A 15,901-nucleotide genomic window follows, 5' to 3' on the forward strand; every position below is an offset into this window, starting at 1 on the left:
GGCCCCATCTGTGCAACCCATGTGGCAAAGGGAACTACTATTTGCTTGTGTTGTGCCTGCATTTTGGGTATAAGGAAGGAAATTATGTAAGCTAGGTTATCATTTTCCTTCTAACTGATGATGAAGAAATGGTTTAATGATCATTCATTTTCAGCCCAAGAGAAATATCAGCCCTATGCAAGCACCTAGCTCCACATCTCATTAACACCAGCTCCACAAGACAAATATCAACCACCTTCGCCGGTGCCGCTGCTCAACAACATTTTGATTTTTATATCTAATCATCTATCTTTTTTATTTTTTATGTATTTGGGTCAGCTTGCTTTCTCATGGCAAAGTTGAGAAAAAAGTTTATAAGGTCTCCCTAAAAAAACCCAAAACCGAAATCCCCAATCATAATCTGATAGTCTCTATGTGCCTAAGGAATACCGCTCAACTCAAAATCCGCAAAAGGCCTCCAAGACGACCTTGTTCCCTCCCGTAAAAAAACCTCAAAATCTCCTCCTGAACCAAAGCCTTGATGTAGAACCTTGAGTCCATCAGTATGTGAGCAGTATTACGTTTGACCGACACCTTATAGATATGGCTTCGGTTGGAGAAGCAGCAGCATTGGCAAAGAGACATCGTCACGGGGCTGAGACAGAATAGGAAGAAGAGGGAGAAGAGATTTAGAGACATTACAAGCGGAAATACTTTTACTTCGATGGATAAACAAAGAGATTTTACATCGATTTTTTCAATGTATTTTTTACATCGATTATCTATGTAAAAGTCTTTCAAAAAGAACGATTTACACAAATTTTACATTCCATCCAAATAGTTGTAAAATTACACCAGTCCGGCATTATATTATTTAAATTACCCCTGACATTTTTAATAACCGTTAAGAACCCGTATCAGAAATTTATCGTAAATACTAAAACATCCCCTCCTATTTCGAATTGGACTAAGACCTCCCTTGTTATCAGTCCAAAACCTCGCCTAACAATAAGATTGGTTTAAATGTGACATTAGATGAGGTTAAAATCTTTCAAAAACCCAGTTTTTCCTACTGAATGTATTTGTGACTCTAGCTTACCATATATTATTCCAAAATTAGGTGTAAATAAAATGATGAGAGTTTTCTGTGAAAAATGAATAAGAGATGGCATTCGAAGGGCTTTACCATGGGAAGAACAACCGGCTTGTTGTTCTCATTGTCCTCAATCATCTAACGACAACAAGGTGGTTACTGGTTACCATGTGAAGAAAGAATAGTTGCATGTCGGCCAAGCATAGATCCTGAATCTTAAGCGCACCAGTTTTTACAGGGTTTCTTGAATTTAGTTTTAATTTTTCTCTTTTCTTGATTCGCAAGAATCATAAGGAGTGAAAGAATAATTAAAACTAAAAATGAAACAAAGTTCTTTGTATTTAATTGCTTAGTAAAATAGGTACCGTTACAATTTCTATTTTTGTAGTGTTTATTACCTAAATTCAAGAAATTAATCCAAATATTTATCAACAGGCAACAACGATCAGGATTTGAGCTTCATCAATTATGAACCAATAAAATAGAGTATTGAATAAAGCAAAAAAAAAAAAAAAAAACCAAAAATGCAGATTCTCTGTTAGTTTGAATGAACAATGGAGCTGCATTTCTTTACTTGTCTACACTTGGACTCCATGAAAACATAACTCGAACCCTTAAGGACAACACACAAGGGACTTTGTACAGGTAGCCAGATGCTTACCCTTGGAAGGTTTTAATATGTACATGTTTATGGATGAGATTTTAACTAAAATATATTACTGCTTCGGTGGTTCTTTTTGAAAATTTGAAGAAAATTAAAGGGTAAGAAAGTCCCCCCATCGATTCTTTGAAATCCTTCTTGCTTGCATTTGGAACGGAAAGGGGGAACAGTATTTGTATGAGAGAAATCACCCAATTTGATGGATTGCTGGGGACCGCTTTGAGATTGCGATGGGATTGCAAAAAGGGATATAAAAACAAAGACAATAAAGTTATGAGATAGGGGACTGAGTTCCTGTTTAAAATGTATTAGAGCTTAGGATGGATTAATTTAGAGCCCGTCTACAGACTGACTCGCTCTTTTCTGGTTTGGTTAATGGTAGATCTAGTGCACGTCTTGAAAAGACATGAAAATCCCATTTTGCGCTGATTTCAAAAAGCTCTAATTATAGCTTCCTAGCTTTTATGCCTTCACGGGGCTTCGTCATACGTGCAAATGTCCACGAACGCACCCAAATGAACATTTTGACCCAAAACCCTCGATTCTAATTCGTTCGCACATCGTTTGGTGCACTCACTCTCACTTCGCACCACAACAGGTTCCTCTTCTCCTTGTTCTCCTCTTCTCCTCTTCTCCTCCTTCTCCTCCGTCTCATCCCTTCCTTCCTCTATCACAACCTCCCTGCTTCCTCTCTCTTCCACTGACAACTCTACCACTTCCTCATGCATTGATTTTTTCCACTTTCTTACACATCCCTCAACACTTGGTTTTCTCATGGTGGAGGTCGTCCATCGGTTCGGGGTTTGCGTAGGTACAACTCACATCACCATCTGGCTTGTTAGGGTTTCATCTTTTGTGGTTTGATATGGATTAAAGTGAATAGATCCATTCCATTTTCTTACAATTCAAACTAGTTTTTTTTTTGTGTGTGTTTTGTATGGATTAAAGTGAATAGACCCGTTCCAATTTTTTTTGTGCTCTGTGGTTTGAAAAGGCAACCACTGATTTTTTTGTGTTTTTATGCATCTCTATTGTTCTGAGAAAATGAATGTCGATCTACAAGCTTGTGTATGTATTCTAAGCCTTGTCCCAACAATCCAAAAGCAGAATCCCCATTTTTCTTTCAAGAAAAGGTTTTCAAAAATTTTCATAGATTCTAACAAAATATCAGAAAGTTTCAATGATATTCTAAAATTTTAATTCTTAGATGTATAATTTATCTATGAAATTTGAAGGACTCTTGATAAATTGGCAATTAATAGCAATTATCTTATGAAAATCAAGGGACTTGTAGAGAACACTGATGTGGACCCCATTGCTGTGGTCCCCACTGTGTTCGTATGGCAGCATAGCATATTTTTTATTAGTTATGTCAGTGTTAGTTGGTAGTTATTTCAATTTGTTATTTCAACTTTATTATTAGTTTATTTGCCATGTAAGCAATAAGGGCGATTCAGCCCTTTTACAATTAGTCAACATATATAAATATTAAGAGTGGGTCGACAGATCAACTGATCAACCCTCTCTATCTTTTCAAATTCTCTTCGTGTGCTTCTTCTTTTCTCCCTCTCTTCTTCTTCTCTTCTAAAATTTCTTTTTTCTTTTCTTTTGAATTCAAGGCTGATTGTAGTCTTGATCGACTACTTGGTATCAAAGCCAACCTAGGAGCTCTTATGTTAGTCTAATTAGATTGACTACATGAGAATTTCCTAGGCTTAGAAGTTTTTCAATAAAAAAGAATGATCAGTTGATTCTTGGAGGTTACCGGTAGTGTGTGGCTACTACTAAGAAGATTGTAGAAGGTTGGGAGAGTTCCAGTAGTCAGGAAGAATCGGAAAAGGCTTCAGATCTTCAAGATTAGGGTTTTGCATAAGGCAAAAGGTGGCGACCAGAGATTTTTCTTTCATAAAGTAAGTTTCTTCTTGAGAATAACTTTGGAAAAAATCATCTTGGTCTATTCTGAGAGGTGCGGCTGGAAAATCTATTTTTTCCTTTTATGGTTTTGAGAGAAAACCCTAAAATTTAGAACTGTTGTTGGTTTCAGATAAGATTTTGAACTGGTTTCATACATAATTCTATTTTCCTTGTTCTTTGGAAGACCTAGGCTGGCCGTTATCAGATGTTTGGGTGTTGTTTTCTATTATAGTAGATTAAAAGGTTTTTTATTATTAATTATTGACCAAGAATGGAGTTCAAGAATCAGGGGGAAGGTGTTTTTGGGACTAGCAGTTATGGTAACATGTCTAGGAATGCCTTTTAGATTACAACTATGAAGTTTGATGGATCTAACTACTCGGAATGGGCTCAATCGGCCATGATGGCCATTGGGGGTAAAGGAAAATTCATCTACTTGTTGGGAGATGTGAAAGAACTAACTAAGGAGGACCAAATTTATACCAAATGGGTTCAGGATAACTATTCGGTTATGACATGGTTGTGCAACTCTATGCAGTCACATATTAGTTGGAACTATTTGTGGGCAAAAACAGTCAAGGAAATCTAGGATGTCATGAAAGAGACTTACTCCTAACCCCTTAATGTTGTTAGGGCATATGAATTGAAGTATGAGGTTAACAACCTTAAGCAAGGATAGAAATCAATATCGGTTTACTTCTCTACTTTGAAATCTTTGTGGCATGAAATTGACCACTTAGAAATACTTGAGTGGGAAAGTTAGAAGGATGCACATACTCATAGAAAGCAAGTTGAAATTAATAGGGCTTTTGATTTCCTAACTGGTCAGAATCATGACTATGATATTGTGAGACAACAAATACTAACAAGGGACAGAGTGACCTTATCTCAAGCCTACTCCTTGGTGCATAGTGAAGAGACTTGGAGAAATGTTATGATGCAGCATCAGCCCTTCCCACCAGGATTGGCAGCAGTTAAACCTAAGTCTGGGGGTGATACAGAGAGGGATATAAAGAAGGAGATAAGCGGGATCTAGTGTGTGAACATTGCAAGAAACCTAAGCATACTAAAGACACATGTTGGAAGCTACACCATCATCTAGTTACAGCAAAACTGAGGAACAAAAGGGGTAATGCTCATATGGCTGTTAATACCGATTCTGCATCCTCATCGGGCACAAAAGCCACGCCTCTAGACACCCTAGCTGTTGTCTGGGCTACCCTAACTCAGTTGGAAAAGGAAGTTGGGAATTCAGCTCAGCCATCTCAGCTAGGGCTGTACACGGGTCGGGTTGGGTCGGTTTACTGGGGTTTTCCCAACCGACCCGACTTGGTCGGGTTACCTGAGGTGGAAACCGAAACCGACCCACTGATAGGCAAAACGAACCTGGTCGGTTTGAGTTGGTTTGGGTCGGTTTGGGTTTTGCTCATGTAGTCAAACCTTATTTCTGAAACTTGTCTCACCTTTGGTCCAGTATCAACCTTACTAACCCCTATTCCACTCAAAAAGCTTTTGTATTCAATAAGATAAAAGACAAAACTGTTTTATAGAAGACAAAAGTTATCAATATTCAATATTCAATAAGACAAAAGTTAGAAGACAAAAGACAAAAGTTATCAATATTCAATAAGACAATGAAATAGAAAGTCAAATTGTTTTATAGAAAGAAGGCTAAAACATTTATATTTAAAGAAACTTTCTAAATTCTAATCTAGGTAAAAGAGGACACCTAATTCTAATTGTAATTGCCTAATGGGTTGACTATTTGGTGTAAAAGACTATAGAAACTAGGATAAATATAATTTAGTTAAGTAGGAAACTGTTCTAGTTCTAGTAGAAGACTAGTTAAGTAGGAAACTAGGAACTACCAAACTAGTAGAAGACTAGTTTGGTTCGGTTTCGGGTCAGTTTTGGTTTTTACACAAGAAAACCGAAACCGACCTGATATTTCGGTTTATAAATTTGCCCAACCCAAAACAGACCGGTGCTGATGAAAACCTGGCCGACTCGGGTTGGGTCAGTCCGGATTGGTCAGTTTGGTCGGGTTGGGCCTTCTTATGAACAACCCTAATCTCAGCCACCATCAGCTCCTCCCACATTAGCCTTTGCTCATTCAGGTACTCGGGCCTCATCTTACCATGCTTCAGCTCCAGGTAACACTAAACATTGTTGGGTAATAGACTTAGGTGCGTCTGACCATATGACTAGCTTGCTATCACTGTTCATCACCTATCACTTATCTTCTGGTAGAGATAAAGCGACCATTGCTGATGGTTCCCTTGTTCCCATTTTTGACAAGGGAGACATCAAGTTGTCTAATACTATTTCCTTATCTTCAGTTTTGCATGTTCCTAAGTTTGATACTAATTTGCTTTAAGTCAGTAGTATTACAAAACATCAGAATTGTTCAATAACTTTTTTCTTTGACTAATGTGTTTTTTAGGACTTGGAGACAAGGAAGGTGATTGGGACTAGTCGTGAGACGAATGGGATCTATTTGCTTGGAGTTCTCATTGGGGAGATCATGAAGATAGGAAGTCTTTTGTTTCTTAGTCTGTTAGTCAGGTTATGTTTTGGCATAATCGATTGGGTCATTTACCATTTCGGTCTTTGAAGAGTTTGTTTCCAAATTTGTTTGAGTCTGTTCAGATGTCAAATTCGAGATGTGAGAGTTGTGAGCTTGCAAAGCATTTTAGAACATCTTATTCCTTGAGTAATAAAAGAAGTAGTAATTCTTTTGATATTATGCACACCGATGTTTGGGGCCCATATCACATCCCTTCTATGGGGGGATACATATATTTCTTGTTGTTTGTTGATAACTATACCCATTTTTCTTAGGTTTACCTTTTGCGTTCTCGAGATGAGGTTCCTGCTTTGACCTAGATCTTTCATCAGATGATTTTAACTCAGTTTGGGGTTAAAATCAAAATTTTCAGATCCGATAATGCGAAAGAATACTTTACCAACCCATTATCCTCTTATTTGCTTGATCATGGGATTATCCATCAGAGTATTTGTCCTTATACACCACAACAGAATGGGGTTGTTGAGAGGAAGAATAGACACATATTGGAGGTGGCTAGAAGCATTATGTTTAACTCCAATGTGCCTATTCATTTCTAGGGAGATGCTATTCTTACAGTAGTGTATCTCATTAATCGAGTTCCTTCACGGGTTCTTGACATGAAGTCTCCATTTACCCTTCTATACCTTGATAAAGAATTGTTTATTGTTTCCTTTAAAACCTTTGGTTGCACTTGCTTTATTCAGATTCTTAGACCTCATCATTCTAAATTTGTTCCTAAGGCCTCTAAATGTATTTTTCTCGGTTATCCACAAGCTCAAAAGGGTTATTGCTGCTATGAACCTAATTCTGGGAGGAGATTTGTCTCGATGGATGTTACTTTCTTTGAGGAGGTACCCTATTACCCTAAGGTTTCTCCTCAAGGGGAGAGTAGTGAGAGTGGGGTTAACTCATAAGAAGTTCATTTACCTGTTCCATTGAGTGATGAGGGATGTAATGGGGAGGGTTGTTAGGGGTGTTAGGATTTGAGAGCCTATCACAGGCACTGGAGGTAGGTTGATTTCGGTCATCAGCAGTTCAGGTCAACCCCAGTTCCTTCTGCAGGTCTAGATCCAAGTACCATAGTCTCTTTATCAAATCCAGGTCCCACTGAGATACCTTCCACTGTTGCTACTTTACCTCCTTTGGATGACCTTGACCTCCCCATTGTAGTTCGTAAAGGCAAACATCATTGCACCACATCAACAGCTCACTGCATTTCCCAATTCCTATCCTATGATCACCTGTCCACCTCTTATAGGTCATTTCTCACATCCATTGTTGATATTCCTATTCACAAAACTGTGTAGGAAGCCTTGTCAGTTCCTGAGTGGAAAGATGCAACAAAGGTTGAAATGGATGCTCTTTTGAGGAATAATACTTGGGAGCTAGTTGACTAGCTTAAAAGAAAGAAATCGGTTGGATGTAGATGGGTATTTACTATGAAACATAATGTTGATGGTTCCATTGAAAGGTATAAGGCCCAGTTAGTTGCAAAGGGATTTACTCAGACTTATGGTATAGACTACTTGGAGACTTTTGCTCCAGTAGCAAAGATGTCCACTATTAGAGTTTTGCTATCCTTGCAGCCAGTTACTCTTGGCCATTGTTCCAAATGGATGTTAAAAATGCCTTCCTCAATAAAGATTTACAAGAAGAAGTCTACATGCAGTTACCTCTTGGATTTTATGATGCAGAGACAGGAAAAAAGGTTTGCCGGTTGAATAAAGCCTTGTATGGACTAAAGCAGTCCCCTAGAACTTGGTTTGATAGATTCAGACAAGCCCTTGAAAGATTTAGCTATGTACAGGCCTAGTCAGACCATACCTTGTCCATTACAAGAGTGGACTCTTCCTTGACTTTGCTTGCTATATATGTGGATGATATTGTAGTGATAGGGAATGATAACAGTGAGATTGAGTCTCTTAAACAATTCTTTCATCAAGAGTTTGAGGTGAAAGATCTGGGAGAGTTACGACACTTCTTGGGTATTGAGGTTGCTAGATCTAAACATGGGAATTTTATTTCTCAAAAGAAGTATGTTCTAGATCTATTAGAAGAAACTGAAAAGTTGGGTGTTAAGCCTGCAGATACACCTATGGAACAGAATTACAATATCAGTGCAGAGTGTGGAGAGCCACTTGAAGACAAAGCTATGTTCCAATGGTTGGTTGGAAAACTCCTCTATCTTTGTCTCACATTACTAGACACCAGTTATGCAGTTAATGTTGTTAGTCAATATATGCACTCTCTTAGAACTACTCACCTCCTTGTAGTTGAGAGGATATTAGCATATTTGAAGAGATGTCCAGGTAGAGGTATATTATTCAAGAATAATGATTACATGAAGATAGAGGTTTATACAGATGTTGATTGGGCTGAGAGTGTTGATGATAGAAGGTCTACCTTTGGATATTGTGCCTTTGTAGGAGGTAACCTTGTCTCTTAGAGGAGTAAGAAACAAAATGTTGTTTCTCGTTCTAGTGCTAAAGCTGAATATAGATCTATGGCTAATGGTGTGGCTGAAATCCTATGGCTGAAGTCATTATTTGAGAAGTTGGGTATTGCTTATGAGAAGTCCTTAATGTTGTATTGTGATAATCAGGCTGCTATTAATATAGTTCATAATCTGGTACATCATGACAAAACTAAGCATATCGAATTCAACCGACATTTTTTCAGAGAAAGGGTTTTGTCTCAAGAAGTATGTCTCCTGTATATCACCTCTAGCATGCAACTCGCAAATCTTCTCACCAAGGTTGTTCCAAGGAAGAAGTTAGAGGCAGACCTATGCAATTTGGGAATGACAAATATCTATTCCCAACTTGAGGAGGAGTGTAGAGAACATTGATGTGGATCCCACTACTATGGTCCCCACTATGTTCCTATGGCAGCATAGCATATTTTTTATTAGTTTAATTTTTGTTAGTTATGTCACTGTTAGTTGGTAGTTATTTCAGTTTGTTATTATAGTTTGTTATTTCAGCTTTATTATTAGTTTATTTGCCATGTAAGCAATAAGGGCAATTCAACCCTTTTACAATTAGTCAACATATATAAATATTAAGAGTGGGTCGACAGATCAACTGATCAACCCTCTCTCTCTTTTCAAAATCTCTTCATGTGCTTCTTCTTTTCTCCCTCTCTTCTTCTTCATTTCTAAAATTTCTTTTTTCTTTTCTTTTGAATTCAAGATTGATTGTAGTCTTGATCGACTATTGGACTAAAATGATAAACCCTCCCATCATGTTCATTATCTTATGAAGGAACCCTGTTTTCTTACGTATAATTGCTACTCATCATAGCAATTATCTTATGAAGATCAGTTATGGTAAATGATAAGCCTTCCTCTTATGAAGATCAAGGGACTAAAATGCAGCACAAAGGCTAACAATCTGAAGAAAGATAAAAAGAAATAGCATCTAAGTGTCCTTTTACACCTCCCCATACAAGAGAGTCAACAAGGTCATTTTCCAATCTTGGAGTCTACATGAGTGAGATATTCAGTCTAATATGTTGGTGGCCTTGCTTCTTGAATTTAATGTGAAAGTGTCCAAGGACAACTAGAGGACATCCAACTACTAGATCTTCCCATCCTGGTGGGTATATATACCAACTCCAAACCTTGCAAAAAGTAACAAGAAAAAGTTTTGTTCTTGGAGAGCTTCCTTCAAGTCTCCAACTACCAGATCTTCCCATCCTAATGGGTATAACTTTCTTGTTACCATCTTTGATGTCTGACTACCTCTTCTATAAAAGATAGACCTAGATTTCCAACCGAACAATCATCAAAATTCAATTTCAATTATCCCTTTCTAGTGGCATTCATGGATGTAGACAATGAGATTGAGAAAAAGCAGTTATCACTCCACATCCCCATGGAATGGAATCCATGGTGACCCTTTTAAATTCCTTTTTCATAAAAATTTAGTGAATCACCCTTATCACTAGAAAATCATTATGGATACTAACATCAATAATATTAAGCAAACTTCAATAAAATTTTTACTATTTATCAGATGTATCAAGATATACCATATATCTATCCACTCTATTGAGAAAGTGAATGGGTTAATGCCACTAGGAGGTAAGATAACAAAAAGTATAATTGAGAAAAGAAAAGCATGTAATTCCAGGTGTTAGTAATGGCACCAATAGGTTTTGCTTCAGTATTAGGCATCGGGGAGATAGAAAATGAACCTCAAACAGTTTTTTTGGATTTCTGTGGTGTACCTAATTGGCACTTGAAGTAGAAAATGTTCAAAAGTTATTATCATTAGCATTCACTCTTTTCTCTACATAATTACCTATTTCCAATCAGATATTCTGCCACAAAGTTTGTTAGGAGAAACAAGGTTACAAGAAACACCTCATCCCATATACATGCAATTTAAACTACCTATGGAAAAATCCAACCTAACCATAAATTTATCAGGATTTCTCAAAACTAATATGCAATCATGCTAAAATTTGCCTCTAGGCCCAAAACTTCTTGTAACATATTAAAGATAACCTAGACTGGTCTTCATAAGATAATTGCTATGAGTGGCAATGATATAACTGACCTTCATAAGGTAATTGCTACTCATCAATGATAAACCTTCCCATCAATGTATAATTTATCATGAATGTTCATTTTCCATAACTGATCTTGCACATCCCATCATGTTCATTATCTTTTACCATAACTGAAGGGACCTTGTTGACTTGGCTACCCCTCTTCAGTCATTCCATTAACATCAACTATGATGAGTGGTCAATCTAGTTTTGCATGGATCAAGCTAGTGTACCAAATGACTAATAGAAAAGTGAGTATACTGACTGAATGTGAAATAATTGGGCATGAGTGTCATTTTCATTAGTAATATGACCTAATTAGAAAGATTTTAGTGGGCATGAGGTTTGTTATTATAGCCATAGAACCAAAAATCAATTATGATACTAGAAGCACAAAGACTGTTATTATGTTATATCATGACTGAATGGGGGTTAGTATGTGGCTGATGGAGAGAGAGGGGAGAGAGAGATGAAGAGATAAGTAAGGATATATTAATAGAGGGTTAGAGATATTGAGATAGAGAGGGTTAGTATGTGGTTGACAGATAGAGGGAGGGATAGAGAGATGTGGAGAGAGAGTTAAAGAGATATTGAGAGAGGGAGAGAGATAGATAAGGAGACTGGGAGTGAGAAAGAGAGTATATAAACAGTTCCAAGACTGAGCTTCATAGAGAAAAACCCTTATAGCAGTAGATGTACAGAGTGAAGTTTAAACAGAAAACTATGACACTAAATCGATCTTGTCATTAGATCAGTCATCACACCTCAGTAACCCATAGTCCTTGATCTTTTTTAATTTCAAGAAACTAGAAAACTATGACATATAATTCACTCTTTCACTTCAACCCATTTGTCAATTTCCATACATCAACAAACCTATTGTATGTTACTGGCACATAAATTCGATCCATTCTGGAGAAGCTTTGATGTGTATTAATCAATACCATATATAAATACAATATGTCCAATCTCTAAAGGAATGTGGCATTCTTAATGCATGGAGGTTGTTATGTCAATGGATTTCAAAGACAAGGAGAATAATAGAAGAAAATAGAAAACCAGAGGACCCCTGAGGTATTTTTCTATATGATCCTTTGCTTATTTTCTATTGGGTGGGGAAAGGGGCTCCTCCCCTTATACAAATAGTAAAACAATTTAGTTCAGATTGTGTCCAACCTAGATGCATGGCATATGCTCCAATTTCCTAAAATAAATCATTTGCTAGTCAAATTATGTAAATATGAACACTTTGCAAATCAAATAAGCTAATTGTAGACTATTTGTTATAACTTACATGTTCAGTTAATGTTAGTTGTAGAAGCCACACATACAGGACAGGTAGCAACTGCTTCAAGATCCAATTCTAAAACATAATAATGCACAACCAAAAGCACATATTAGAAACAAAAGCATATAAATAAACAAAAACATATAGGAGAGAGAACAACTTCTTGAAGATCCAATTTTTAACTTAAGTTTTGTAGTTGGTGCTTCTAACCAATCTTGCACACAAACTAGAGCCTCCACTATTTTTGAAAGTAATGAAGTACACTATTGATCCATTATTCAACCCCTAGTATTGAATGTTCCCTTGGACACTATAGTTGATACTGGAATTGACAAAATATCACATGCCAATATAGAGAGATTCATAAAATTGGGACCATCAACTCGCTAGAATCTCAAAATATCAAATTCTATCTTCACCTCTAGGAAATAGTTTTTCTTCAAGATAAAAATCCAACTCTGACTTTTAAGTCCCTAGACAACATTCCGGATGCTCTTCAATCAACCACCAATCAAAACCACTCAAAAAATCTATAGCATTATGAATCTTCAATAGCTAAGATGCAATACTAGAGCCTGCAAGTAACCTATCCTTTATATCAAAACCCACATACTTTGAATATATGTCATTTCATTGCCTCTCTAACTCTTGTAACATGTCTCTCAGTAGTCTCTCCATAAATGAGATTGTAGTAATATGTTACAATCTCCATCTTGAATCTGGGATCAAATACAATGACAATCGCAAGCACCAAAGAACATTCACCCCAATATTTATCAAATTTTTTCTTTATTCTATTTGCCATTGAATGGACATACTCATATTCACTCTCTAGCCACTGAAGCAACAGAAGCTTGATTGTTCAAATATCAGGAAAAATACATTTAAGGTTGGGGAAGTAGTACTTGAAAAGTTTCTTGTGTAGATGTAAAAAAACTTGCAAACAATCCCCATACCACTGCCCCCATCTTCCATTCCTCATTAGATGGTAGATTCTTATAGTCATGATCAAGCTCGACTAGTCGACAAAATGCTTCCTTCAACTCTAAAGCTATGTCCAACATGTCATATGTGGAGTTCCATCACATTGGACAATCAACAACCACCATTCTCTTATACTGTACTTTTGCTTGGCTTTTTGCATTGTCAAATTGTTGCTTCTTATGGGGTGTCAGCCTTACACATTTAACACTTTCTCAAATCTTATGCAACAATGTTGATATTTCTCCCAATCCATCTTGCACAATAAGATTCAAGATGTGAGCAATACATTTCACATGAAATATGTTACCATTCAATAGGAGCAAACCCTTGACACAAAGCCAATTCCTGAGCTCCCTAACCATAGCATCATTGTTAGAGGCATTGTCAACTATTATAGAACATTTTTTTTATCAACGTTCCAAGTCAACAACCTCTCCATAACAACTTCAGATAGAGTGTTTCCATTATGGGGACAATCAACTACCATAAATACAATAACATTCTTTTTTAGCTCCCACCCATCATCTATAAAATGTGCTATTAAACAATAACACCCCAAATTATGTTCCAAAGTCCACATATAGTGGTTAAGCTAATCTGACAATCCAAACCATCAAAATATTTTTACAGCCTCTCCTTTTCACCCAAGTAAATCTGCATGACATTACTCTTTATTGTATTTCTAGAAAAAAAAAACCTAAATGATGGTTGAAGATTATTGACAAATATTTGAAAAAAAATCTTCTTCAACTATGATAAATGGATGCTCATGCTTCATTATCATTTTTGCTAAGTCCATTCTACTCCTATCTTGGTCAAATCTAAACTTCACTTCAGCTTGTTGTTCACTAGTGCACATTTCCTTCATTTTAGGACATCTTGGTAAATGGCTCAACAAGTGGCTTGTCCCTTTACTACTTCCTCCCATATATTATTTTCCATAATATATACAAACAACTTTCTCCTCCCCATAATCCAATCTTATTTTTTAAAGTGCTCCCAAGCTTTAGATCTAGTCCTCCATTGACTAGAACTTGATGCCATAGATGTTTCATTGACATCTTAAGAATTGCTTACATTTTCAATGCTAGGTTAATTCATCCTTGATACATAAAGATAAAAAACAACAAAAAATAAGATACATAATTGTAACAACTAAATATTCAACTAAGAAGATGAAAATGAGAATGCAAATGCTATAGAATTTGAAAACCTCAACATAAGATACATTGAATATAAAATGGGCAAAAACCTTAGTAGAAGATACGTTTCTAATAACCCCCCTTTTCCCCCTCTATCAGTATAATAGTCAAGGAAAAGTTCACTTCTACTATAAATCGAAAGTGAGCTTATTCTCCAAAAATGGGTAGAAATCATAGGATGGACACGCCAGAGTGTGGATTTTCTTAAGGATCAAGATGCTACCAGGACTGTACTAAACATTCTATAGGTATTACTTTAGAGAATGCTGTCAACCCCACAAGAAAAAAAAAAGGATGTCAATGCTACAAGGAAAACCAAACTATTACCTATTAAGCAAACTATTTCCATCTGATAGAGAAGAGTGAGAGAATCCTGCTTCTAGTCTTCCAGATTTCCAGAGTTACTTCGAATCGCTGAAGAGAAGAGCCACTTGATAGAGAACTGCTAGAGAGAATTCTTGCCAAAGAGCGAGAGAATCCTAGTTCCAGTCTTCTAGATTTCTAAAGTTTCTTCAAACCGTCGAAGAGGAAGAGCCACCAGAGATAATACTTGCTAGAGAGTGAGTGAATCCTGGTTCTGGTCTTCTAGATTCGCAAAGTTGCTTTAAATCACCAAAGAGAAGAGCCACCTGATAGAGAACTACTGGAGAGGAGCTGGTTTGAACGTTTGAACAGGATTTTCAAAACTCCAAACCTCGAACAGAGGTTCTAAACTTTAAGCCTTTGAAGGTTTCTTTTAGAGTCTAGATGGTTTTGGTTTCGACTTTCGATGGTTTCAAATTGATAGGGTTTGGCAAAAAAAAAAAAAAAAAAACTATTGGGGTTTTGGTTTAGGGCCAACTTGAACCAATAAGAATATGGACAACTTTATTTTGGATTGGCCCAATCCAACAACTATAATGGACCGTCCAAATCCGATTTAATAAGGTTTAGATCGGATTGGATCCAACCCAAAACTGGTCAATTGACACCCCTATGGCTAAGTAATGCACATCATGTTGATTTAAATCTTGGGCTAGACTTCAGGTGGGTTATTTATCATTACATTGGGATTTGCTTGTTCACAAACAATAGCTTAGGCCTTTTAGCTTGTATTAGCTTTCTACTCTTATAGCTTGGTTTGTGGTGGACCTAATCTGATCCAACTGGCCCAATAATTAGGATGGAATCACAACCACACTCACCTACAACTCTAGATCTTACAAATGGCCAAATGCTCTCTATTTTTCCCAATTTCCATTATGCTAAGATTTAAGAATATTTATATTTGATTTCTTTGTAAATATTTTTCTCTGATTCCACTTATCAACCATGTTCTAGGGACAGAGATTTTCTCTATTTTATGACGAAAATGATAACAAACTCAAAGCCATATAAAAAATGTAGAAGAATATGGGTTGCAATTTAATCATATGTAATTATTGTGGCGACTGTATTTAACTTCTTCTGTGTAATTGTTTGAGATTTTTCCCAAAGGAATTGTGCAATTTTTTTTTTCTTCCACTTTATAACGAACACGTTTATGTAACCAAAATTGAGTTAACTTGTTCTACTTCTTATTGGTTACTTGAACTTCAAAATTATGTAACATAAACTTAGAAGTATGCTCCTGAACTAGATATGTCATTGCTTGTATTATACGATCTGAAGACAATTT

General features: G+C 36.5%; 1 long non-coding RNA gene and 1 pseudogene across 1 annotated transcript; one reads left to right on the forward strand and one right to left on the reverse strand.

Moving 5' to 3' along the window:
• The first annotated feature begins 2,072 nt into the window (after nt 1-2,072).
• On the forward strand, nt 2,073-6,393 carry LOC148869855 (uncharacterized). Its single transcript, XR_016106589.1, has 2 exons — nt 2,073-2,544; nt 6,091-6,393. It is a non-coding gene; the product is annotated as an uncharacterized LOC148869855 (long non-coding RNA).
• Nucleotides 6,394-11,992: 5,599 nt separating this feature from the next.
• On the reverse strand, nt 11,993-14,143 carry LOC148869856 (zinc finger BED domain-containing protein RICESLEEPER 2-like; annotated as a pseudogene).
• Nucleotides 14,144-15,901: the final 1,758 nt, after the last annotated feature.

This window comes from Nelumbo lutea, chromosome 2 (genome assembly GCF_056320005.1).
Source record: "Nelumbo lutea isolate HS-2025 chromosome 2, American lotus-T2T, whole genome shotgun sequence".
Lineage (NCBI taxonomy): Eukaryota > Viridiplantae > Streptophyta > Magnoliopsida > Proteales > Nelumbonaceae > Nelumbo > Nelumbo lutea.